General features: G+C 42.0%; 1 protein-coding gene across 6 annotated transcripts in view; it reads left to right on the top strand.

Annotated features, from left to right (window-relative positions):
• Positions 1-612: 612 nt before the first annotated feature.
• Positions 613-26609, top strand: part of OXR1 (oxidation resistance 1) — a 293745-nt gene continuing 267748 nt past the window's right edge. For 5 of the 6 annotated variants that reach the window (XM_054814190.1, XM_054814187.1, XM_054814192.1 and 2 more), the window contains exon 1: positions 613-766. The gene's annotated coding sequence lies outside the window, so the exon portion shown is untranslated. Of the gene's footprint in view, positions 767-976; positions 1128-26609 lie in introns of those variants that run through there. The other variant, XM_054814196.1, reaches the window with a different exon arrangement.

Below are 26609 nucleotides of genomic sequence, written 5' to 3'. Positions count from 1 at the left end.
CTGAAGCTGCCGCTTAACAAGGGCGCCCGGCCCTGAGGAAAATTCCCCGGCCCTAAGATACGCTGCCCGGCCCGGCGCTGAGGTGAGGAGCCCGGCGCTGAGGTGAGGAGCCCGGCGCTGAGGTGAGGGGCGGGCAGAGCCCGGCCGCCGCCCCATCAGACGCTCCCGAGTCCCCCAGAGCCGCGCGGCGCGGTGTGCGCCTCTGCTCCCTTCGGCGGGAGTAGCCGCAGAGGAGCGTACCGCAGGGCTCCCGCCGCAAAAGCCGCAGAGGAGCGTACCGCAGGGCTCCCGCCGCAAAGGCGCAGACAGGACCCGGGCGCCGTAGCGCAGGCATCGCCGCGGTTTCAGCGCCTCTCCTCCGAGGCCGCCGGGAGGACCCGCGCGGCGGGAGGTCACCCCCCACCACCCCCCCCCCCGTCCCGGGGAGGCGCCCCCTGCCCGGGGCTGCGGGGAGCGAGGCCGCTCTGCCCCTTTAAGCTCCAGCTGTTCTTTTCTGCGGCGCCTATTTTTAGCTCATCCTCTTGGTAGCATCCAGCTCCGGCCCCTATTTCTCCGCGCTCCCCTCCTCCCCCTCCCCCCCCCCGGTGGTAGGTTCCGCACGGCGGCGGCGGGGGGACTGAGCATGTCCGAACCCGCTCGGCAGCGGCCGCCGTGCCGGGGCTGCGCTCGCGCGCCGCACTCGCAGGGCGGGAAGGAGGGCGCGCGGCCGGGGGCCGCGTGAGGGAGGCGCGTGCAGCTGCTTCGCGGCGCTCGCCGCCTCCCGCAAGTAAGTTTCTCCGCGGGCGCGGGGTGCCCGCCGCGGCGCCGGGCGGGGGCGGGCGGGCGGCAGCGGCGGCCCGGGGCAGGGGCTCGGAGTTCGGCGTCCCCTCTGCCCCTGGGGGGGGGGCTGGCGTCAGGCGGGACGCGCGGCGCCACAAGCTGCCCCTGTCCGCCCGGCTGCGCGCCCCGCGGGGCCGCCGCAACTTCTCGGCTGCCTGCGGCCCGGCCCCGGCGCTCCGGGGGGCAGCGGTTCGCCCCCGCGTTGCGGGGTCCTGCCGCCTCGGGCGCGGGCCGCGGCCTGCCGGCTCGGCTCGGCCACGGCGGATCAGCGCTGCGCGGCTCGGCGGCGGCGGAGCGCGTCTCCTCAGGTGCGTGTGGCGGCCCCGCCGCCGAGAGGGACGGTCCGGTCCGGTCCCGGCGCGGTCCGCGGCTGCGAGCGCCGCAGGGAGAAGCGGGAGGCTGCGCTCGCCCTGCGAAGAGGGCGCGATACGAAAATACCGAGCAAGTAGCTGCGCAGCCAGTGCATAATCAGAACTAGCAAGGCTGTGGTGTTTAAAGGAGTTTCTGATTTAACAGATGGCACCGTAGGAAAGAAAGTGTTTGCTGAGAGAAACTAATGACATACGTTTTTGCTCGCTCGTGCGATGATTCATTCTTGGTGTTGTTCTAGTTTAGCAGGGGTGCTGCGTTTTAACTTACCTGTCGGTAGCAAACAAATACCAAACTGTGCCCCGAGGTTTTTTCCTCTGAAAATGGGGTTTTGTTATTAATTTTTAAAAAAAGCTTATTCTGTTGCTGTTCCTTTCGTATGTAAAGCTAGTTTGAATACTGTTTGTTACTGACAGTAGGGAATGTAAAGTTCTTCACTTAATGTTGAAAGTGACATGATTTAGTTCATTTCTTTTCCTATCCTCTGCCATGAGGAAAGGTTTCAGAAACTGCTTCCCTATTCAGAAGCAGCTCATTGCTGTTTGCAAAGTTTTATTAAGACAGCCGTCTAATTAAAATGATTAAATAATAGGGGAAGGGGAATTTGAGGAGCTTTCTGTGAAACTGAACATCACTTATGAAAATTCTGCTGCTTAGCCTGTCACTGGTGACAGAGTTGGACTAAGTGAGGGCAGGTAAGGTGCTCTTGGTGGACTGTCTGTCTTAATTTTCATTAGACCATTCCGGTAGGTATTCTCAGTTTAATGATCTGACTTTTGATACTCTTGCAGGCATGATTATCTTTGCACATTGACTTAGATTTGGTGAAGTACTCAGAGAGATGAATATTCATATAAGCTTAAATGTCTGCAGATTAAAATTTAGAGGTATTTTAAAGTAGTTAAAGACCCAGAACTTGCCATCCCTGCTGTGTATATTCCTGATTCTGTTAATTACTGTTATTGCAGTGAAGACAGGAAGACTGCTATGTGATTGTTTCCGTGGCTCTGCAACTCTTCCCCTCTCTCAAATGAAACAACCCCCCCCAAACAATAACAATTGATCTGTGTGTTTCTGAAAGCCAGTCAGCGTGTGCGATTGGGATCTGACTTGTGCATGAATAAGCTGCTGTCCTGTCAGTTCCATTTTTATGAGTATGGGGAAGAAATGAATTCTGGAGTAGATCTGTTTTGCCTGCTGCACAAGACTGTAAGAGAGTGCAGCAGGAAAGAACAGCTTGTGTTACCTATGTTGACTACATAGTGAAAAATAAGGAGGGAAATTTTTGTGCGTGGCAACCTGCCATTTTTCTCCTGTAATTAGATTTGAGCTGAAATAATACTAGGTTTTTCAAAAACATTGTTCAAAATATCAGAAGCCTTTGAAATCCGAGTGTTAAAAATGCCTTTCCTTATGCTCTTGGAGTAATAATTTAATAGGTCGCATTTGTGTTGCATTTTACTGTTACGACATTTTAATACTTCTCATTATAGTTCCAGAGCTCATACAGATTAATAGAATTATTTCAGCATCCTAACCAGATAAGCATTCTTTGATAGTCAAAGCATATGCAGATAGAGCATATAAGCATATCCTTAGAATATATGCTGTGGTATAATTACTGTAGAGTCTCGGTTGATTCTTCATTTCTTCTCCAGCCCAACTACTGGAAACAAGAAAATTATTTGAGTGGTAGTGGGGTTATACATTAATTGTTTGGGAATGTCTAGTTAGCAGCTGCAGTGTTTGCACATAGCTATTTTTCCCTTCAGGCAGAAAAAAGTAACTCTAATCTTCTTTCTCCATGCATGTCTTCCCTTGAAAACTTTCTCCATTATTCACTTAATCTAAGGAAATATTTTCCAATTTTTAGTTTTTTTAATAAAGTGTGTCATCTCACATTATAGGAAATCATATACATCCATCTTCCCAGGACTTCGGGGGAATAACAGAACTGTGGAAAGAGATGTAGAAATATTTTTTTTTAGTTGAATTTAATTTTTTGTAAAAAAGTATTAATAATGCCGTAGGAATTGTACATAGGGAAGTGAGTATTCTCTAAGGTTGATAGCTAAAAGCAGTAGTCTAGGATTGTCAGCATTACTGATCAGCTGTTAATTCGCAAGAAGATCTCTTGGCTTTCATTTTTGTTGATGAGCTACTGTAACATTTCTTCTTCACGCTTTAGCGAGCTGCTGTTGTTTCTTAAGTTACTATAGCAAAAGTATTAAATTTAGCATATTATTGAAACACACACGGAAGGTGACCACCTTACAGAAGCAAACAGTTACTGCTGACAAGCATGGCTGCATGTCAGGTTAGCACAAGGTAGCTACATGTTCATCAGCGGGTTCACTCAGGAGATGTTGATACTTTTGTTTAATAGAGCCATTTACTTAAATTTAGGATGGCTTCCTTGTCTACTGCAGCAGATATTCGTTAAGGTAGGGTGTCTTTGGTGTGTGAACTGTTGCCATCAGAGGCAGAAGAAGCAGTTTGGGATAGGCAAAGAATTACATGTGCTCCAAAGCTCTTGGGGAAGACCTTCAAGTGCTTGAAAAAGACGCTGCTATCTTCAGTTCATCGGTGGTGCCAGGAACAGATGCTCACGTGGTGTACTGCAGCAGTGAGCTGTAAATTACCCTTTTATTCTTGCATCTGCTCCTACTAGTTTTACCTTCTCCATATCTATGTCTAATCTTGAGTATCTCCTGGATATCTCATGATATGTTGTGGATGTGTCATGTGGTTTCTAAGACAGGAAGTTGTTGGATCTGCAGGTCAAAATCTTTCAGATTGCGCAGAGGCCTCTGTCACAGAGAGAGCTTATCTGTGGCTGCAGCAGTACAATTAGCGAGTTTCTCCAGTACGTAAGGTTACTGCCTGTATCTCTCAATTACACATTGAAGCAAGTAATGACCTCCTGCTCCTGGTTTCTTACATTGCTCTAGCAAAACAGAGATAGAAAGGGTATTTGCTATTTTTTGTTATTCTACTGCCTGTGATAGGGTTTGGAGAGGAAGAAAAAAAAATCAGAGAGAGAAGTAGGGAGGAAAGTACATAAACCTGTGTTAATCTTCCACAGCTATTGTGCTGAGAACAAACTGGAGTTTTGGCTCCTTAACTCTTACATGGCATGAGGGGAAAGGACCATTCGGCTTCACTTTGTTACTCCTCAGGAATACACTCAGGTATCTTTATCACTTGATGCTTGAGAAATCATGCAAAGAGGGGGGGCTTATGTGGGAGCAAAGGGAAGAGAGGACAGCTACCCACAAGCTGGACATGTCTCGTAGTGGAATCCTGAACACAGCTTACAAACACGCCATTTGTCACATAACAGTTTGTATGTTCTCTGGGGCCAGTGTATCACGTTGTCCACATAGCCCAGGGATGGTAACATGAGAAAAAAATGGGATTCTGAGCAGCAGGATGAAGTGTGGTGTGGTGGTGTATCACAAGAGCATTTGTGTAAGTTCTCCTTGAATAGCTTGAGGCCATGAAAGGTATATCAGTCTCCTCTTTATTTTCTTTTTGTAGATCCAGTTGTTTTCAGGCTTGGACTGATAAGTCTAAGCCAATTTATGTTTCTGGGAAGCTTTTATGACTGTTTTGTTCCATATGATGGGGGTCCTCTTCTCCTCTTACCTCCCAAGATTAGGAGTGAAGTAACAAAGTACTTACTGAGTAATAGTTAATCATCATTGGAAGCCTGACTGACTGATTTGAAAGAGAATTGGGCTTAAAACTTGTGAAGGAACAAGAGGATTCCCCCAGCGCAACCATGGACATTATAAAACCAGAGGGACATGTGCAGTGACTTGCCATATGATAGAAACTGGTGGACTCTGAGTAAATTCTTGGTTGAATGAGACTTACCACTTAGAAAAAAGTTACTTATCATTTTGAAATTTGGAGTAAGGCCCTCTTAAGACTTGTGAATGCATCCAAATCCATTGTAAGCTTTCCAGTTATTAATTAGCCTAGATGTTTGCTATTAATAACTTATTTTTAGCTTGGTGTTGTTTTTATTCAACTTCCAGCTATCACATCTGACTATGTGTCAATTCAAAGAGCTACACGTTGTCCAATATTTTTTCTATGAAAGTACATATAGATTGATGAAGACCTCTTGATGAGACTGAGCTCATCAGCTCTCTTGCTGTTTATGTATTTTCAATCCTGTTTCATTTTTGAGACTAGTCAGTTATTCTGTTTTCTGTCACTTGGAAGTTAGGCCTACTGTGTGTCCTGGATGCAAATGCTTTTCCTGAATGTGCAGTAACTTCACACACAAATGAAATGATGAAGGCAAAAAAGGTCAGTGCCTTAATAGGAGGGAGAGAACATAAAAAAATCTTTAATGGTGAGGTAGGTACAAGTTTTTTAATACTTTGCTAGTAAACAGTGGAAGATCAACAGTGAAAGAGGAAATTTTGAACACTCTAAGCAGAGCTTAAGCTGTTGTTAACAAAAGCAAGATCATTTTCTGTGGAAGATGGGAACTTTGGTCAGTGAATAAGAACCTTAGTCATGTAAGATCCACTGTTATAGTTTACACATTCTTCAGCAATCAGTGACCAAAGGGTAACACTTTGGGTCAGCCTGGGACATACCCCTTGCATACCTGTAAAGGCACAGTTGACATCTGTGCAATCATGGATGTGCAGTATTTCTTACTGAGCAAGTAAAGCAAAGCTGTAGCAGTTCTATGTCAAACATGGGATACCTCTGGAAGACCAAGTATTGCCTCTTGGTAGCGTAGGTACCTTGCTAATTCAGTGGTACTATTTGTACATGCTTTCGTTTTGGAAGGTGTTCTCACAGCCATTGGAACAGGTTACTAGGAACCATCTTGTCTGTCTTTGGTGGGTGATCTCACCCATTAAAACACCAAATTTGGAGAAAAAAATCCGCTATGTGAACACGTAGTGTGGCTGCTTAATTGTTATGCTTTTTCTTTCTAGACACCTTAGGTATACAACTGCCATTCATTTTACTATGAACTTAAGTTGTGGAAACAGAGGAGAAGAATCTGTCTCCTGTGTTCCTTTGTATAAAATGCTTTTGGGATGCACAAATGTGAAACAAATTCATAGGTAAAACATAGTTTGCTTAAGTACTCCTATAGATAACAAGTATCCAGAAACTTTTATATAACATGACATGCACATAAAGATAAAACTTTGATACTATAGCCAGAACTCTTTTTTTCCCCATAGCATAACACAACCAGATTCCACGGAGACATCTTCTAAAATAACAGCAAATACATTATTACTTATTCTTTAATCTAACCATAGCTGTACAAAAGCTTAGTAATAAATCATATTTCATAAATAATACAGAGCATACTAAAATGTTAGTATTTATAGTCACTGCAGCACAATTGGATTCACTTGTGAGTCTTCTTTATATTTCCTTTGTGATTTTAAATTATTAATATTATATTGCAGAAATTGATATTTATATACTGTTGATGTAAACCTAATCTATTCAGTCATCTGAATCTCTGGCAGTTGAATTCCAAGTTGTCTTAGGTATTTTGTTGCACCGAAAAGCCAGGACATCCATGTTGATACAAGCATATTCCAAGATGATTAATCAATGATTATCACAGCTTCTGTAGCTTCTGAAAAGAGAAGCTGTAACAGCTTTTAAGTCCCTTTTAGAGAAGGAAGCAGCTCTTATCCAGGACTACAAACAGCAAGAGCAAGGAAAACATGCAATGGGAAACAAAATATATTTATTTCTTCTGGCTTTAATTATCTTTTGGGATTTCATTGTTACTCATTGTGGGTTTTCAGTAATTTTCTCTGGGATTATGACTATTTTTTTTTCCTTCTTCTTTTTCCTAGTCAGTATGAACACTAACTGCAGTGAAATATTATGGCCATAGGACTAATGCTAATTCATTAGAAGTCAATCTCACTTCTAGATGAAATCTCAAGCCTCTTGTGGTAGTTTCTGCTTGAATATTTTTTCAAAGAATTACGCTAATATTAAGTGTGAACTTAAACCACTGATAGAAGTCACACTCATACCTTCTGTTGCCATTAGTGTACCACCATGGCAAAAATAAATTTCTTTACATGCATTTTCCATATGCCAAAAAGAATGATAGTAGCAGGAATTAGCTGGTCCATGTGGAACACTTGGCTATAAAACTCTTTTCCTTATGCAAACCATCATACTTCCTTTTTCCTTATTTTTTCACTAAAATCTATCTCACCTGAAAGCTTATAGCCTGAGTTTATGCTCCACTGAGAAGTTTTACCTGAAGCAGTGAATGACACCTTGAGAATGGAACTAGTGGAATAGCTATTTGTAAGAAATTATAAGGAAAGTTTTGAAGTGAAACTAACATCTAGTAAAGCTTCACTGCTCAATTGATTTTTCTATTTACTACTTCCCAGTGTCTTCCTGTATGCTGTGTATCCCCACTAAAAGCTCTCTACAGTGGAGCGTGTGTGCATTTACTTGTTTTAGGGAGTTACATGCAATCAGCTGTTTTTACAGAATTAAAAGTGTATGTTTTATGTCAGATTAAGCTGTTAATACAGATTATCAAATTTGAGGCTCTGAATATAAGATTTTTCTCAGGTCTCCCTGCCGTAACAGCTGCTCTATGTGTGTTCCCAGAGTAACCTTGCACTTACTTTATCCTCAGACTGTGCCTGAAGTGTTGGGTATAAAGCAGCAGCAGCATCCCTGTGCTGCATTGCATCTCAGAATCTACCCCCCAGCACGGCGTTCCATTCAAAGCCTCCCTGTGTTCAGGGGTCCCAGAGGGCACAACTTTCTTTCAGCTGAGTTTATGTACTCACGTCTAAGATGACAGTGTCAAGCAGGATTTATCCAGCATTTGCTCTTTTCTGCAGCTTTTGAATATGGCAGTGGTGATTTGAAAAAAAAGTGAAATTTTGGTTATATTGTTTGTCTTCTTAATGTCCTTAAAGTATTGAGGCACTGGGATGTGCCTGGAGTTCAGGTAACCTTATGAGCAAGCATCCTGACTAAAATGCTGAAGCGAAAAGAGTTGTCCTTGGAGCTGGGGACGATGAGAGAGAAGGTCTCAACTTTGGATCAGATTAGGACTTGGATGAGCTACCTGGACAGAATCTTAGTGTTGGTTGGATGAAGTTGTCAGAAGGTGGTGAGGGTGACGGGATGGGGCTGAGGGAAGATGACAATGGTACCGGGCAACTGGGAAGATGTGCAGGTAGTGGAGTCTGTGTCTTATGAGGGCTTTACAGAGTCCAGAAGGAATCCAAAGTTTCCAGTTGTTCCTGTCCTGTTGTAATTCAGGCAAGCCTGTTGTAAGGGGTATTTCACCTCAGTGTTCTACCTCCTTACAGCCCCTTACCTCTTCCTCTTGTTTGTTGTTGTAAACTTGTATTTCTGATCCTTGTGGGACTTAAAATATTAGAGGTGAGGCTGCCTGGTTATCCAAAGGAAATGAAGACTTTTCCATTTTAGGCTCTGTACTTCAAGTCTGTATCTGTAAAATGAAGGCAATACTAGCTGTACAACATAGCATGGTATGAAAAGATAAGTTCATTAATGTTGGCTAAATACTCTAATACTGTGGTGATCATCACCTTGGAGAGGCTCATGAGGAAATTAATACTTCTAGCATCCTAGCAGGGCTTAAGTAGAGTACCATAAGGCCCTGAACTGAACAATGCTGATCAAACTAGACACTGGATACCTTAACTACTTAGTAAATAGTGTCTTTCCTGTTCTCCGTGTGTTGAAGCAGTCTTGGTGGAAAGAAATGCTGCATGAACACATAGCTGAAAACTGCATAAAGCTGTTTACCTGTGGTTGTTAACTTTGTGAGAATAGCAGCCACGGTATATGAGCGGTTGGTGCCTACTGAAGTCCTCATCAAACTGCAACCAGCCTTCTGAATTAGGATGTCTTTGAACAGGTGAAAAGCTCCTTGTAGTGATAATGTGACCCTGGGAAAAGAGATCTGTGTAACGATCCTCATAATCATTGCTACATTTAAAGAGAGTAAGTAAACACAGACAGGAGCAAGTGAGACAGAATTAAGATACAAGTGGTCTTGGTTTTGGTGAATGTGATGCTTTTCCTTAGACTCCATGAAGGAAATAAGGCTTTATGCATCAAAATTATGTTACTTGTCTGTTGGAAGACATATGTATATGTACGTTGTATCCAACAGCACTAGCAATGGTCTGCAGAATGGGTGAAACTAGTGATGGTGGCAGGGAATGGAGTTGCCCAAGTGGAGAAGCTACATGGGTGGAAGGAGCTTGCAGTGTCTAGGAGAGTGCTGCGGTGATGAAATGTAATCATAGACTATCTGTGTATCTAGTTTGGCACAGGAATGTGGCACAGTGAACACCAAGTTGTCTCACTGCAGTTCTGTCGCCATCTCCTAATGTTGCTCTTAGCCAGTGTTGCAGTAAGTTTTGAGCAAGGCTTAGATTGTACCTAGAGATCAGGCTTGACCTCACTGAAGCTTTAAAGGAAAGAAGTTGCAAATATACAGTTGTACTGAGAAATACCCAGAAAAGATACTCTTACTTCCCCATATGTATTTTCCCCAAATTCCTCTACCTTCTGTTTTTCCCTGTTTTCAGGGTCCTATATAGGAGACATGTCCTAGAACTGTAGCACAGACAGAATGCAAACTTTTTACTGCTTTTCGAATCCCTTTTTATGCTTTCAGTCACTTCTAACCACTTCTGTTTCTCAGGTATACCGAAAGGCTAAAGTTTTGTGAGATATTTTCATCAGTGACATAGGCAGTGGGATCGAGTGCACTCTCAGCAAGTTTACAGATGACACCAAGCTGAGTGGGGTGGTTGAGATGCCTGAGGGACAGGATACCATCCAGAGGGACCTGTACAAGCTTGAGAAGTGGGCCTGTGTGAACCTCATGAGGTTCAGCAAGGCCAAGTGCAAGGTCCTGCACATGAGTTGGTGCAACTGTGGGTATCAATACTGGCTGGGGAACAAAGGGATTGAAAGCAGCCCTGAGGAGAAGGACTTGAGGGTGCTGGTGGATGAAAAGCTGGACATAACTCAGCAATGCATGCTTGCAGCCCAGGAAGCCAATCGTATCCTGGGGCGCATCAAATGAAGGTGACCATCAGGTCAAGGGAGGTGATTCTTCCCCTCTACTCTACTCTCTGTAGTACTGCGTCCAGCTCTGGGGTCCTCAGCGCAGGAAAGACATGGAGCTGTTGGAGCAAGCCCAGAGGAGGGCCATAAAGGTGATCAGAGGGCTGGAGCACCTCTCCTATGAGGAAAGGCTGAGAGAATTGGGCTTATTCAGCCTGGAAAAGAGGAGGCTCCAGGGAGACCTTATGGCAGCCTTTCAGTACTTAAAGGGGGCTTATAAGAAAGATGGGAACAACCTTTTTAGCAGGGCCTGTTGTGATAGGACAAGGGATAATGGTTTTAAACTAAAAGAGGGTAGATTCAGACTAGATATAAGGAAGACTTTTTTTTTTTTTTTTTTTTTACAACGAGGGTGGTGAAACACTGGAACAGTTTGCCTACAGAGGTGGTAGGTGCCCCATCCCCAGAAACATTCAAGGTCAGGTTGGATGGGGCTCTGAGCAACCTGATTTAGTTGAAGATGTCCCTTTTTATTGTAGGGGGGTTGGACTAGGTGACCTTTAAATGTCCCTTGCAACCCAAACTATTGATGATTCTGTGATGTGGTAATGGGCAGTAGAAATGAATTCTGCAAAGGAAGAACCACGTCATCCCATGTGACGTTCTTTGGGGAACATGAGACCACTGGTTGGAACCATGGGGCTTTCTTCAGCTGAAATAAATGAAATCTTGAGGAGATATGAAAGTTGGCATTGATAGGGAGGAAGTCATTCCATCTCCATGAAACATGCAAAGGATCCCTGTCACCTCTTCTAAATTCTTATAATAACTGCTAATTGGTTTCTGCTTTCTAATTCTCCTTCCCAGTTATTTGAATTGCAATTGACTATGGCAAAAGTATCTGTCTCTCTTGCTGAGTGAATCCAAGAGGAGGAAGAATAAAAATAATTTAAAAAATCCTTTATTTATTCCACTTCCTCATAATACCCAGTCATGTTGTAAGTCAGTTTTCTGTTTTCAGTTTTCCAAATACACACTCCTATGTAAGGAGTTGGCTTTAAATAAATTCCTGTGACAAGCACAGTATCTCCCAAAGATCTGTAAATATTTTCAAAGTGAGTTAATTCGTGTTTGCCAAAATAAGCCAGATTTATACATGTGTGAGAGCAAAAGCAGTCAACAATGTGCTTTAATGCAGATGACTTAAGCCACTTTGTGTAAGTGCATGATTATTAGAAGGATTTTAAAGAATAGTCTGGAAAAAAGGGAAGATAATGACTTTTTGATATGTAAATTATTATAAATTGCGCCAATCTCCAGAAATACAGTCTGAGATGGTGTGAAGTGGTGAAGCTGATATAAGCAGCTTGTAGTTTTCCAGATGCTTGTACCTGACATTTTATACCGCAGTGCTTACACAGTGGCACCACGCAAATTTCAGTGCATCAAGCATTCAGTTTCCATGCCAGGATTAAATTACTCAAGTTTGTTTGGAGTTCTGGACTATTGCAATTTTAAACTACTAGTGTTTTGTCATGTGTCCTTGTTTAGGAAGATTCCTATTCCATTTAATAAAAATTGAGTTATGATAAATTAATGGTTATGACCATCTCTGTGCTGCAGTACCTCTGAAGCCTGCAAATTTGTTTATGCTTAAGATACATGTAACCGATTAACTTGAATGACAGTCTTACTACATCTTCCAGTCTGTTCTTGATGCATTGTTAACCATACCTCTCTAGTAGGTAGAGAAGGATAAAATGACAGTATTTTCTCCAAAGAAACCAAAGTGATCATCTGCTTCTTGATCTTGGACTAGAAATGCAACATTATTCCTGAAGGACTTCAGACTGTAACCCTCTAAGGTGCTTTCTTCAAACACACAGCTGTTGAGCTGTGCAAGAGCACTTGGGAAGAACACAAGAAAGTCATCTTTGTTTGGCTGGTAGATCATCATAGCCAAGACAAGACTACTATCACATTGTATTGATCATTCCTTAGCATGTGACATTTAGATAAAGTTCCCATTCTTTTTTTTAACTGTGATCTTTCGTGTGTGTTTGTTTTAGTACTGTCTTCACTAGGCTCTTGATGTTGAAGAGAAGATACTTTTATAGATCCATGAAATATCTACATCACTTTACATGAACAAGAAGTTCGACTCTGTGCAAATCAGCATTTGCATTTATACAATGCAATAATGAGTTCATGTATTTGTAAGAGTGCATGACTCCTAATTTTGAATCCTAAGAAAGGATCTGAAGTGACACTTCCCCATCATCTAGTCTGCCTCTGCATGCTTTGTTTTTTCTTAAATCTTTAGGCATTATGGGTACAGTTTTAGTATTGCTAATAGGTCACACTGATTTTTACGCTTTTTTTGTAAAAAATGCTGATGCAAAAAAGTAGTTCATGTGAGACCACTAGGAGAACACTTTAAAAATTGTAGTAATCTGTAAGCCCGGTCACATAAAACATGACTGGAGTATGGCAGGTTAAAGGTGAGCTACATAAACAACATTTAATTCCAAGTTTAAATTAACTAATAGAGCTTGGGACATTACAGATTACAGAGGCTGTGGCTTTGTCTGTTACAGAGTATTACTACACTGAGATTCATGCCTAGGCTTGTGGTTTTTCCTCCTTGCACAGGTTATCTGTGTTTGGAAGTTCTAGTTCTGATCCTTTCCTACTGTTAGAAGTCATTTTACCATGAATTTGCGACCTAAACCCAATAAAACTGTACAGAACAACAGTACTTCCACATAGAAACAAAGAAATTTAACCCTTCCTTTAAAGAGTTACTTCAGCAGGATCTCGAGTCTAGAACAGAGCCATGGGAGACAGACTTTGACTGACTGATTTTTATTTTAACATATGGAAGATGCTGGATAATTTTGCTCTAATCAGTTCCACAAATCAACAGGTGGCGAAATATAGGTTCTTCCTATGTGTTAGTGAAGGGTCAGATAGTGTATTGCTAACAGCTTTGAGCCATGTGTGGAGAATATTCCCACCTTCTGTTCATCAATAGGGAAGCAAACATTACATATTTATATTTAATAAAATTAAGTCCATATGTATTTTTTGTCCTCTACCTTCTGGTTGATTGGTAATGTGGAGCTAAGCTGCATTGGGCTTTACATGCCTGTTACCGAGGGTACGGACCTGAATGTTCTTCTTAATCAGTTTTAAAAGCACATAAGGCTTTTTCTGGTGCAGCACCACTGATTTTATGATATTTTTACATGTGGCCAGTTCCTAAATGCTGTTCACCACAATGGATGGGATGCGTGCAAATGCATTGTTTTGGGTAGAGCAGTGAGAGGGCACTGGAAGAGAGAACTGGCTCTGTGATACAAATCCTTGTGTACTTTAATTGCAGGATAGATAGGAACAAATGTTTTGTGTTTGTTCTTCTGCAGGGTGTCAAGCCAGATGTGGGGAGAAAAATAACTTGCATAAATTAAGTTTTTACACAATTGTATTTTGTGTTACTCCCTTGTTTTGCGAATTTCAAGTAGCTCTACTGTGCTTGCCAGTAAAATAAACAGATTACAGGAACAGAGAAGAAAAACCCCTTCTTTCTCTTCCAATTAATTTAATTCCTGCTAAAATCCTGTTTATGTTTGGAAAGGAATGACCTTGAAACATTACAGTTCACAGTTGACATCTTTTGGTTGATATTGGCTCATATACTGAGTGACCTGGATAAAAATAATGAGTAGACAGTAGAATTGTTGAATCGCTCATTATCTTTTTAAGGTGTTAATACTTTCACTTCCCTATATTTGTTATACGAAGGATGAATTTAGTACTGTGGAGACGACAACATTTCCAATTCCATGGTCATAGCTCTTACTTAATGCTTTCAGCACAGTCATTTTTATAGATGCTCTGCATAATGTATCAGCATGGGCCAGATTGTCCTCTGTGACTCAGAAGCTGTTGTAACTATATTGGTGCAGGCAACTGCATCTCTTACTTATGAGGCTGTAGTAGTGGTAGTGAGTTTTCTGTGTGAATGGAGAATTTGTAAGCCTGCACCAACATTATATAAACCTCTGACAAGTGTCGAAATTTTATTTCAGTTATGTGACAGGGTTCTGTTTCTGTCAGAGGGCTCTGTTGTTCTTGAGCATCCCCATGCACGCCTGCTTTTGCAGTGTGCTAAAGGTAATTTGTGCCCTTATATATTCTGTTGGGATAGCAGTGAAGTTGTCATTTTGGTAAAAACATACTCTGTCACTCTCACTTCTCTTACGTCCTGAATTGCTTTGCACGTGCCACAGTTGAACATTGCAGGAAAAAATACCTAATGCAGACAGTCTGAGATTATGTGGAAACTACTTGTAATGGTCATGGCATAATACCTGAAACAGAACAGAGGAACCTGTTTACGCACAAATATAGAAAGCTTGAATTATTCATCAGATGATGGTGAAAAACTAGTGTGTGCATCCTGCCAGGCAGAAACCCAAGTGACTTTAACTGTAGTTCAACAAAGCAGTATGGGTTTTTAATTATTACACTGTATCATTTTTACCTGAATTAAGAGAAAGGAAGCAGTATGATTTTACATTAATGGGATGCACAAAGCCAAACTGTAACAACAGAGTCTTGTTCGGCATTTGAGAGGCGCAACAGTCTGAATTGCCTGTTTCCTGTGTGCTGCCTGTACCTTTCGGGATGATGATGTTCTCTGGTTCTATGTGGAGATCACAGCTAAGAAGGGTAATAAGATAAGCCCCTCCTGGCTAAAAAAAGAACAGTCATGTTAAGCTTGAGGATGAGGCATGTGTAGGCTCTCCTTAGGACTTCCACCTGGAAGTGTGTCCAGCTCTGGGGCCCCAGTACAAGACAGACATGTAGCTGTTGGAAGATGAACAGAGGCCTGGAGCATCTCTCCTGTGAAGACAGGCTGAGGGAGTTGGGGTTGTTCAGCCTGGAGAAGAGAAGGCTCCGGGGAGACCTCCTGTGGCAGGAGGATTGGAACTAGATGATCTTTGAGGTCCCTTCCAACCCAAACTGTTCTATGAACTGCAGGAGTGCATAAAAACTCCTTTCCTCTTCAGCTAATAAGATCTAAAGGGTGCCCGTGCTGGTCACCTCCTGTTTTAACCTGCTGAGAACAGCCCCATAAAACATACAGGTTTCAGACATTCATTCAGTGATCTGTCAAAAAGTTTTGTACTGAAGTGAAAGAAAAAGAAATGATCCCTTCTAGTTCAGAATGAATAATTAAGGATTGTTAAGCTGCTATTTAAGTGGAAATGGAGAAGTAGAATCATAGAATCATAGAATGGGTTGGGTTGGAAGGGACCTCAAAGATCATCTAGTTCCAACCCCCCTGCCATGGGCAGGGACACCCTCCACTAGACCACGTTGCCCAAAGCCTCATCCAACCTGGTCTTAAACACTTCCAGGGATGGGGCCTCCACAACCTCTCTGGGCAACCTGTTCCAGTACCTCCCCACTCTCACAGTAAAGAATTTCTTTCTAACATCTAATCTAAATCAACCCTCCTTCAGCTTGAACCCATTCCCCCTTGTCCTGTCACTACACTCCCTGATAAACAGTCCCTCACCAGCTTTCCTGTAGGCCCCCTTCAGGTACTGGGAAGCCACAATTAGATCTCCCTGGAGCCTTCTCTTCTCCAGGCTGAACAATCCCAACTCTCTCAGCCTGTCCTCACAGGAGAGGTGCTCCAGCCTTCTGATCAGCTTCGTGGCCCTCCTCTGGACTTGCTCCAACAGCTCCATGTCTCTCCTGTACTGGGGCCCCCAGAGCTGGACGCAGTACTCCAGGTGGGGTCTCACCAGAGCAGAGTAGAGGGGCAGAATCACCTCCCTCAACCTGCTGGTCACACCTCTTTTGATGCAGCCCAGGACACGGTTGGCTTTCTGGGCTGCAAGCGCACACTGCCGGCTCATGTTGAGCTTCTCATCAATCAACACCCCCAAGTCCTTCTCCTCGGGGCTGCTTTCAATCCATTCCCCACCCAGCCTGTAGTTGTGCTTGGGATTGCGCCGACCCACGTGCAGGACCTTGCACTTGGCCTTGTTGAACTTCATGTGGTTCGCACGGGCCCACCTCTGCAGCCTGTCAAGGTCCCTCTGGATGGCATCCCTTCCCTCCAGCGTGTCGACCACACCACGCAGATTGGTGTCATAAGCAAACTTGCTGAGGGTACACTCAATCCCACTGTCCATGTCGCCGACAAAGATGTTGAACAGCGCTGGTCCCAGTACCGACCCCTGAGGGACGTCACTCGTCACCGTTCTCCACTTGGACATTGAGCCATTGACCACAACTGCGACCATCCAGCCAATTCCTTATCCACCAAGTGGTCCATCCATCGAATCCATGTCTCTCCAATTTAGAGACAAGGATGTTGTGTGGGACAGTGTCAAATGCCTTGCACAAGTCCAGGTAGATGACGTCAGTTGCCCTTCCCTTATCCATGGACGCTGTAACCCCATCATAGAAGGCCACCAAGTTTGTCAGGCACGATTTGCCCCTAGTAAAGCCGCGTTGGCTGTCACCAATCACCTCCTTATTTTCCATGTGCCTGAGCATAGTCTCCAGGAGGGTCTGCTCCATGATCTTGCCAGGCACGGAGGTGAGACTGACCAGCCTGTAGCTCCCTGGGTCTTCCTTTTTACCCTTCTTAAAAATGGGGGTTATGTTCCCCCTCTTCCAGTCGGTGGGAACTTCACCAGACTGCCGGGACTTCTCAAATATGATGGCGAGTGGCCTGGCCACTTCATCCGCCAGTTCCCTCAAGACCCGCGGATGCAACTCATCAGGTCCCATGGACTTGTGCACCTTCAGGTTCCTCAGATATTCTCGAACCTGACCTTCTCCTACAGTGGGTGGTTCTGCATTCTCCCAGTCCCTGCCTTCTGTGACCTGGGCAGTGTGGCTCAAGGAGTTGCCAGTGAAGACTGGGGCAAAGAAGTTGTTGAGTACCTCAGCCTTCTCCATGTCCTGGGTAACCAGTTCACCCATTTCATTCTGGAGGGGACCCACATTTTCCCTCATCCTCCTCTTATCGCTAACATACCTATAGAAACTTTTCTTGTTGTCCTTGACATCCCTGGCCAGACTAATTTCTATCAGGGCTTTGGCTTTCCTAACCTGCTCCCTGGCTGCTTGGACAGTTTCTCTGTATACTTCCCAGGCTACCTGCCCTTGCTGCCACCCTCTGTAGGCTTCCTTTTTTTGTTTGACTTTGCCCAGGAGGTCCTTGTTCATCCACGGGGGCCTCTTGGTGCATTTGCTTGACTTCCTCTTTGTTGGGATGCATCGCTCCTGAGCTTGGAGGAGGTGACCCTTGAATATTAGCCAGCTGTCTTGGGCCCCTCTTCCTTCCAGGGCTTTGTCCCATGGTACTCTACCAAGCAGATCCCTGAAGAGGCCAAAGTCTGCTCTCCTGAAGTCCAGGGTAGTGAGCTTGCTATGCTCCCTCCTCGCTGCCCTGAGGATCCTGAATTCCACCATTTCATGGTCACTGCAGCCAAGGCTGCCCTTGAGCTTGACGTCCCCTACCAGGCCCTCCTTATTGGTGAGAATAAGGTCCAGCATGGCACCTCTCCTCATGGGCTCCTCTGTTACTTGGAGGAGAAAGTTGTCATCGACACATTCCAGGAACTTCCTGGATTGCTTGCTCTCAGCTGCGTTGTCCCTCCAGCAGATGTCAGGGTGGTTGAAATCCCCCATAAGGACCAGGGCTTGTGAGCGTGAGGCTGCTCCTATCTGCCTATAGAGGGCTTCATCTGCTCAGTCTCCCTGATCAGGTGGCCTGTAGCAGACCCCCACTATGATGTCCCCTGCCCTAGCCCTCCCTTTAATCCTGACCCATAGGCTCTTGGTGGGCTCCTCATCTATCCCCAGGTGGAGCTCCATGCACTCCAGCTGGTCATTGACATAGAGGGTGACGCCCCCTCCTCACCTCCCCTGCCTGTCCTTAGTAGGAAATAAATGATGTCTGTCTTCAATCCTGATTTCAATTCTACTCTTGTAATCCTAAAAATCAGACTTTTAAACAGTAGACTGAATGTCCAGTGTCATTTTAATACCACTTGAGGAAGCAGCACTGCTATTGATATTGTTATGGTTTAGCCCGAGCCAGAGCTGAGCACCATGTGGCTGCTTGTTTACCCCTCCCCTCCCTGGTGGGATGGGGAGGAGAATTGGAAGAAAAAGGTGAAACTCAAGGGTTGGGATAAGGACAGTTTAGTGGGACAGCAAAGGGAGAGGAAAACAATGATGACAATACTAATAAAAGAATATACAAAGCGGGTGATAGACAATGCAGTTTGCTCACCCAACCTGATGCCCAGCTGGTCCCTGAGCAGCGGCCCTTCTTCCGTGGCCAGCCCCCTTTTTATACTGAGTTTGATGTCGTATGGTATGGAATATTCCTTTGGCTAGTTTGGGTCAGCTGTCCTGGCTGTGTCCCCTCCCAACTTCTTGTGAAAATTAACTCTATGCCAGATGAAAACCAGGACAGTTATATATGGAGTTGAATTTAATAATAATAAAAAAGGGATTGCTAAATCTTTTTTTATGTTTTTTAATACAGAATTACAATTATTTTAATTTCCATATTAATAATGACTTGCAAAAAATATGAAGTTAGAACCTTAAGAAGCAACTAAATACATATTTCTTCGGAAAAAAGTGAGGAAAAATGTGAAACCAATTCTAAGTTTTAATTAGAAAAAGATTAACTGTATAATTGACTTTATTAACAGGGCATAATTAGGTCCAATTTTGTTCTTCTGTATTGTAGTTAAAATGTCCCATGTGAGGATTTATAAACCTTAAAACTCTGCAAATGGAGATTTGAATGCAGGCACCATATGTTTCACCTCTTTCTTGTTGATTTTAGGGTATTATCAACACTCACAAATCAACAATCCCAGATCCATCTTAAAATTGAAGTACTTGCCATTTTCATGAAGTTTTCCCATGAGGTTTCTCTCTCAGAGATCTGTCTTTTCAATTACCATTTACTGTCATTCGGCACTTCTTGCACTTTAATTTTGTAATGCAAATGCTTCTGAATACATCAAAGTTTATTTCAGTCCTTTCTCTGTTTCCATGCTGTTTTCAGTCCCAACTAAGGATTGTTCTCAGAAAACACGATTGGTAAAGTATAGTGATGTTCAGAAAGCAGTAGTAAGAGTTCATAGTTTCAAGCTTTTCTGAAAAATCAGAAGAATTAGACCATTTCTCTCTTTTTTTTTTTTTTAATTTTTAGTGGAATCAAAGCTTCACCAAATAGAAACTAGGCCTTTAAGAAAATTTAAGTATCATGGCATAAATTATCTTAAAAATAAGAAAACTCAAGTATTGGTTGCATCCATAGTGATAAAAGCAATACATGATGGCTTAAGAGTATGTGCAGTGCTTCTAGCTCCTGTCTTATGCCTAAATATGTATTTGGCCAGAAAACAAAGAAAGCAAAAGAAATATCACAGTAAAAGATTCACGTTTTTGGCTACTCTCCTCCAATGCTAAGACCAAAGCAGTGTAGATTGTCTGTGCTGATATTTTTTTGCGGTTATAGATCTGCCAGCGCACAGTAGACACAAGGCCTTATCTCTCAGGCGCTCCATCATTTTAATTGCTGTGTTAGCTAGCGAATAGCTAAATTAAACCTCTGCTCTTGAATTGCCCTATGAAGGTGTCTGTGTATTTGTCTTTCTATCCATGGATGAGAAGTAGCTACTTGACATATTACCTTATTTTCTTAAAATCAGTAAATACTCTGTGTCTTAATTTTTCAGTCCAAGTTTGAAAATGGCAACTTTTGTTTTCATGTTTTGTAAGTCAGCGTACAGGTAACTCAATTCTATCACTGTAAATTCTTTTTTGTTTATATGCACATTATAGGAAAATTAAAAGCAGAGAGTCATTCTTAGGTATTTGGCCACAAAAGTGGTAGATGTTATAAGCACGCTAACAAGCTGAACATTTCTCCAATGAGACATTTTACGTTGATCCTTTCTGAATTGATGTAGCCTGCTTTTGAATTTCTCCAGTTGTGTTCTTAAGTTTCCTGACTTCCTAAATGTGAATCTTAACGCCTCCCTTTTGAAAGTGCTGTAGCTCTCACTCAATTACTTCCTTGTCAGCGTGGTTCATATTTTTTCTACAATATCTCTCATTTGAGAAAGTGAACCTGCATGCTGTTTCATTACTGAAGTGGTGAATTTTAATTGGATTTATAGTTTAATTTCTTCTCGAGAGTGACTTTATGACATCAGTTTTATGAGTCAAGAAGCTATTTTCTGTGAAATTGGTCGCTTTTTCTCTCTGAGTGAAACAAATTTCTATGTACAGGATAAGTGCAGAACTGATTTTACAGGCTTTGTTAGGAAGTTTGATAGTTTTTTTTTTTTTGATCCAGCTCTGGCCTTGTGATATCACATTTCCTTAGGAGTTCTGCAGTCTGTTTTTCAGTGAATGGGCTGATGGTAGTATCTGGAGTCATTTGTCATACCACGTCCTTCCAAGTGCTTAGGATGAAGAATGTTTTAGGAGGAGCAAGTATTTAGGGTGGTTGGTGCAGCCTTGACTGTTCTGTTCATCTCTGTGCTACTTCCTCTTTTCAGATTTGAGTGGGTATAATTTTGGCTGCAAGATTTCATGCTAGCTGTTATTGATTAAGTTGAAAACTCCATCTGGAGAAGGTATTAATCCAAAATGTTTTTCTGGTGCAGCTTGCTTTGAAATTGCTTGCTTTGGAGTGGGACTGATTTGACCAGTGGTATGTTAAATAAAGAGTGACTTCTTTGGAAATATTTTCTAGTATATTTAGATATGGCCATATATTTTCTGAGTGTTTCCTGTACTATTTGATATATGCTGTGTCTCGAGCATGTCTGACTTTGGCGCTCTCAAACATGTTTATCTTCAGTGGATTCATTTATTTTTTTAACATTTGTTTCTTTCATGAGGTCTAATAAAAGAATTGCTTTGACTAGATTTCTTGTGAATTCTGTAGATGTTATTGCACATAGTACTTGCAAGTTATAGTTTAATATGAATGGGAAGGTTTCAGTTTATTTTTTTTTAATTTAACTGTTGGATGACGTATTGTGTCACTCTTCCATATGCAGAATTTGAAAGTAGGTAATTTAGAGTCAGCCTTTTGTGGGCAGTTTTTCCCAATATTTAAAATTCCTGTCACATAACAGGGGATCAGTGTGAAGCATTCCTGGAGGGAATAGTTTCTTCTTCTGTTGCTAGATTAGTCTTGAGACCTTGTTTCTAATTAACAAAAAAAGCCCAGCAGCCTAATTTCATATGGGGAAGAAAACTAAGGAAGAATGCATGGTTGAGATAAGGCAAAAAGAGAAGTTCCTCAGCAGGATCTTAGAGACAGTTTCATGAGATATGTTTTTTCATTTTAGATTTTATTTTTGTTTGCAAACTGTTTAGAAAAAAGAAAAGGTAAGACTATTTTTGCAGAAAGAATGATCTCTTCTTATCCCTAGCCTTTCCCCATGTTTGGCTTCTGCAAAATACTGTAGTGAGGTCATAGGCACATAGAAGTGAATAAAAATATAGTAGTTAGATTCTGTGGGTGACTTGCCCTCTTTCCTCCCAGTCTCATGGAAAATGATCCATGTGCTCCTGCTGTGCAATCTTGATACTTTCTGGAGTTTGTCCACCCCCCGCCCCTTTGGGAGGCTGTAATTTCTGGCAGGGAAGCCTGCTAGCAGGGGCCTCTGTGAGAAGATGTGGACCTGGAATATGTTTCTGCCACCATGGCTGCAGATTGCATGCAGGTACCACTGCTTGCCATCTGGCCCATTTTGCTCTCCTTTTTTGCTCATCTTTCTAAACATACCCAAAGCCAAGATCCATATGTACTAAAACTTGTTCTTTCCTGCCCCCCCTCCCCTCCTTACCCCTTTGGGACAAGGTAGGGAATGTGTGTGGTCATAAACCAGCATGCTTTGAACAATGCTGGTTTGCATTCTCTAACCCAGGGATAGACTAAGGGCTTAGAAAGAGTAATTAATATTTAGTTTATTAAAAAACCCAAAATATGTAAGCTAACATATTTCTCAAGTTCTGTTTATGTATAGATCCTGAGTGTTTAATTTCTATAATTTTCTACCCCCTTAATTTTAATCTTAGTGAAAGGAAGGATGTCAGTTCTATAAACCATATTCAGAGCTGTGAAAAACAGCATTTGCTGCAAAATGAGGTTCCTGATGGAAGCAAATATGCTTCCAAATAGTAGTTACCCCTTCCCAAAAGGGCAGGCCTGCTGCAATCCCCTGCGGTAGGGTGACAGACAGGGCAATCCAGGCCATCTGCTTGTCTCACTACAATTTCCTACATAGACTTAGTCCTGAGCCACTTAAAATGAAAATCACCGTAAAACCCTGTAAGTGGGGTATGTGCCCCACTAAATTTAAGCATTGAAACATGGAGGTTCTGTTCATTCATTGCTGGACAAAGGAGTTTTAATTCTCGTTTGCATACATACATGTGCTGCAGGTATAAGTTATTGATAAAATATAACAACTGTCTTTTTACCTTTTGAAATCCATTTTGCCAACAGATGAGGTGGCAAGTGATACACATGGATAGATGAGTTGTGATTTCTATATACTTTCTTTCTTTGGCAATACTGTACACATTTTACTGTAAATTCAGGAAATAAGAGAGCTCTTACTGAAATTTCCAGTGTTAAAAACAGGGAGCTGTTTGTATTCTTTGGACGTGAGGTTCTTCAGCTGTGTCAGGATGATAAACAGAAACTCCATGTTAATCTTAGTAAGGAGCTTTCAGGATCGCAAGTTAGCAGATTCGTAATCTGACTGTTTGTAAACAGGTACAGTTGTTGACCTTGTTCATTGTGGATGTGCTTCATCACTACAGCTTTAGAAGACCATAATACATTTTCCCCATTACCTAAATTGCACAAATAAAAATGGAAGCCAGATCTTTCTGCCATATATTTCTCAAATAACTGCATTATCCCATAGCTTATGACCTAGTGCTGTTTTCATGTTCTTATGCAATGCTTTTAATCCTGACTGATCAACATCCTTTAAGAATTAGAGCATCCAGTTTTTCACTCCTATTATTTTTATGGGCACACAGTACACATACACTTGTGCTGCTTAGAAGCCACTGTGTGAAACAAATTGATTAATAACAAGCTATAGTCAAGAGTTCCCCTGCTGGACCTATTGTCTCTTTCTATTACTTTCTATTCTTGTTTTTATTATGCAAAATAAATTGTGTTCATCATTTAGCTGGCTAAGAAAAGATGAACACCATACTCTTAAATTCTGCCTCTTTAAAGTGCTGAATGTTAATTGGGTTTCTCATTAGAAACTGTCTTGAGAGGCAATATGACTATGGTATAATTGCTTGAAAGCAAAACATCTGCAAGACTGAAACATCAAGTAGATTTGTTTTCTAATAAGGTACTTAAAAAGAATTAAAATTATTAATATTTTACATGCCACAGCAATATTTTTCAATCCAGTGGCTTGTATCTTCCGTTTCTCCCACAGAAAGCACAAAACAGAAATTGTTTAGTGGGATCCTTGAAGTTCACTTGCACGCCTTTTTCTTTCTGAGATTAAGCTGACCAGAAAAGTGACAGGTTGGATAATACAGTTCCCATTTTTTCAAGAAAATAGGGCCAGATTTCACAGACGACATCTTTTTGCATTTTCCTAGATGTAGTTTCAAGTCCTGGCAATCCTGTCTGTACTTGTGTCAACAGTGCTCCAGTCCATCAGTGCGGTGATGGTATTCCTGTTGCATTTTGTACGGGAAGTTGGGTGCCTGGAGGGCTTTTCGTATTTCATGCCCATTCAGGTTATGGGCACTTGATCCGTGTATTTTAGCTGCAGGACGAGACTGTGATGGTGACTGTGGATGTAACTACTGCTCTGTAGCAAATAATTTTCCTTTTACATGACCTTTTCACCTCATGATTTAAAAATGTCAAATCCAGAAACAGGTAGCTAGTCAGTGTGTATTATTCAGAAGTGCTGGCTGCAGCCAATTCCCACCACTAGTAGAGAAATAATCCATTTACACTTGCTTTTTTTTAACCAAAAGTATACCTGAAGCTGACCAGACAGCAGATGACTAGGTACCATCTTTATCTGCACAGATTTTAATTGATTTTATATTCACCGATTTGTGGAGTCTCCCAAATGCCTGCAGGAGCTGCTGTATTTCTTCACGCTTTATGGACTCCTGCATCTTCCCAAACAAAAAGGGGAGCATTTCATCATCCTGCATCTTTCCAAAGAAAAAGGGGAGCATTTCAGCACTGTGAAGGTGGCATGCAGCACATCATGTCCTGGCACATTGCTTCTTGCAATTAGTGGACAGATACTCTGTAAAGCATAATTGAGTAGCTTTATAGGAAACTGAAGCATCTGTCTCCCACCTACTTGCTGTCTTGGCTTCATGCCTTTCGCATTCCTGACAGCAGTGTAGCCCTGCTTCACTGGAAGGGCCGACTGGGACTTCTGCATGTGAAACCATCAAAGAAAGGATTTTGGATCTTGTCTTCAGGTGTTTTAGTCCTTCACTGAATCTGTCCTTACTCAGTGTGGTAGAATGCCAACTGCTGCTGGTTTTGATTCACACTAAATAGCAACTGAGTCCATCGAAGTGAGTGGAAATACTGAAAAAATTAGGAGCAAATCTGTAAATCGAGTTTCAAAATCTGACTCAAGGTAATCTGGAAGAGATTTAATGAGAAACAGGAAAACAAGCATCTTGCAAACCACTACCTTTTTCACACATGTGCGCACACATGCACACACACACAGAGCCTTAGTGTCTCTGATGGAAAATTTCCAGTCAGTTCCAGTTTCACTTAAGATACTCTACTGCTGCCCACTTTTCATAGAAAAGCCTTGGATCTGAATGACCCATTTTTCTGTATGAAATTGTTGGCTGTAAACAGTTGTCTTTTTTCTCAACTGACTCTAGTGACTGTGATTGACTCTAGTTCAGCTTCTCCAGCCATTTTAAATAAATAGAAATTCAGTGACAGTGATGATTGATCTGCCTGTCATATAAGGAACCGGGAAACAGTTTTCAATATGTTAAAAACCTAGGTGTTTCCTGGGTGATCCAGTTCCTGGTTTGGGGAAATAAGATGTCGTAAATGGCAGAGTTCAGGTGAGAAGAAGTAGAGGAGAAGTGAGCAAGTAATGATCAAATTAAAAAACCCCACATAATGTAAAGAAACTTCTTTTGGTTCCCTGAACAGGATACAGAATGAAAAATTTTTACCAGTGTTCAGGACTAAAAAGAGAACCAAGTCATTCTGCCTTTTTCCCTTCTGCTGCCACTGTAAACATTCACTTCTAGCCAGCTTTCTCTAAAAGAGAGTTTTGTGGTTTTTAGGCATTATCTTGCATGTCATCATGCTACTGCATGCTGCCTTCCCTACCGAGAAACTATTACAGCACGGTGGACAATAAAGGCTGCCTGCTGTGATGAATGTTGGCTACCCAAGGGCAATGACATCCTTCCTAACTTCGTTTCTGAGTTGCTGACTGTGCCTCCCAGGAGATCTACATGAAAGATCTTAATAATAAATTGATCTTCAGTTTTGTTACTTATTCTTAGCTGGTGAAATAAATAAATAAAAAAAATCTTTAAAAAAGGAAAAGTGTTACACTTTGTTGTGTACAAAATAACCAACTAACACAATTCATTTTGCTAACAGATAAGAAACTGCAAGTTAGGATGAGTGGAGGCAAAATTTATATATATGTATTCCTCTCTATGCAGCTTGGTGATTTTATTTTAATTTTTTCCCATGGCTTCAAAAAATGTATTTTAGCATCTGACTTGTGTATGGTTGCTCCAAGCTGCTCATAAATTCAAGCTGATCAAGATTTCTCATTGATCAGATTTTGATTCCTTCTTTCAGGCAAAATAAACCCAAGAATGCTCTGTTTATCTTCTTGTAGGAATATTCTTTTCATGTATTTAGGTAACTGCAGCAGTAGTTTTATCAGTTCTTGATGAATTTGGAATTTCAAAGTATTTCTGAAGGTAAATTTGTTCTGGTTTTAGTTGTCTGATGCTTGATTTTTATTTATTTTACATTTAGTTTTTGGTTTGACTGCTGTTTTTCTTGGTATCTTGAAAATTTTGTGACACAATCTAGCAATCTGATTATAAAGATCTTGCAAAGTTCTTTTGCTGTTGTTGCGTTCTCTAGTTTTCAAATGCTGTTTTTTTAATTTTTTTTTTCTTACAAAAAGAACACCACTATAACATTGTCTCTTTCAACAGAAGGAGAA

This window comes from Grus americana, chromosome 2 (assembly GCF_028858705.1).
Source record: "Grus americana isolate bGruAme1 chromosome 2, bGruAme1.mat, whole genome shotgun sequence".
NCBI classification, from domain to species: Eukaryota; Metazoa; Chordata; class Aves; order Gruiformes; family Gruidae; genus Grus; species Grus americana.
Note: the sequence above shows the minus strand (reverse complement) of the source record. Positions and strands in the feature narration are given on the sequence as shown.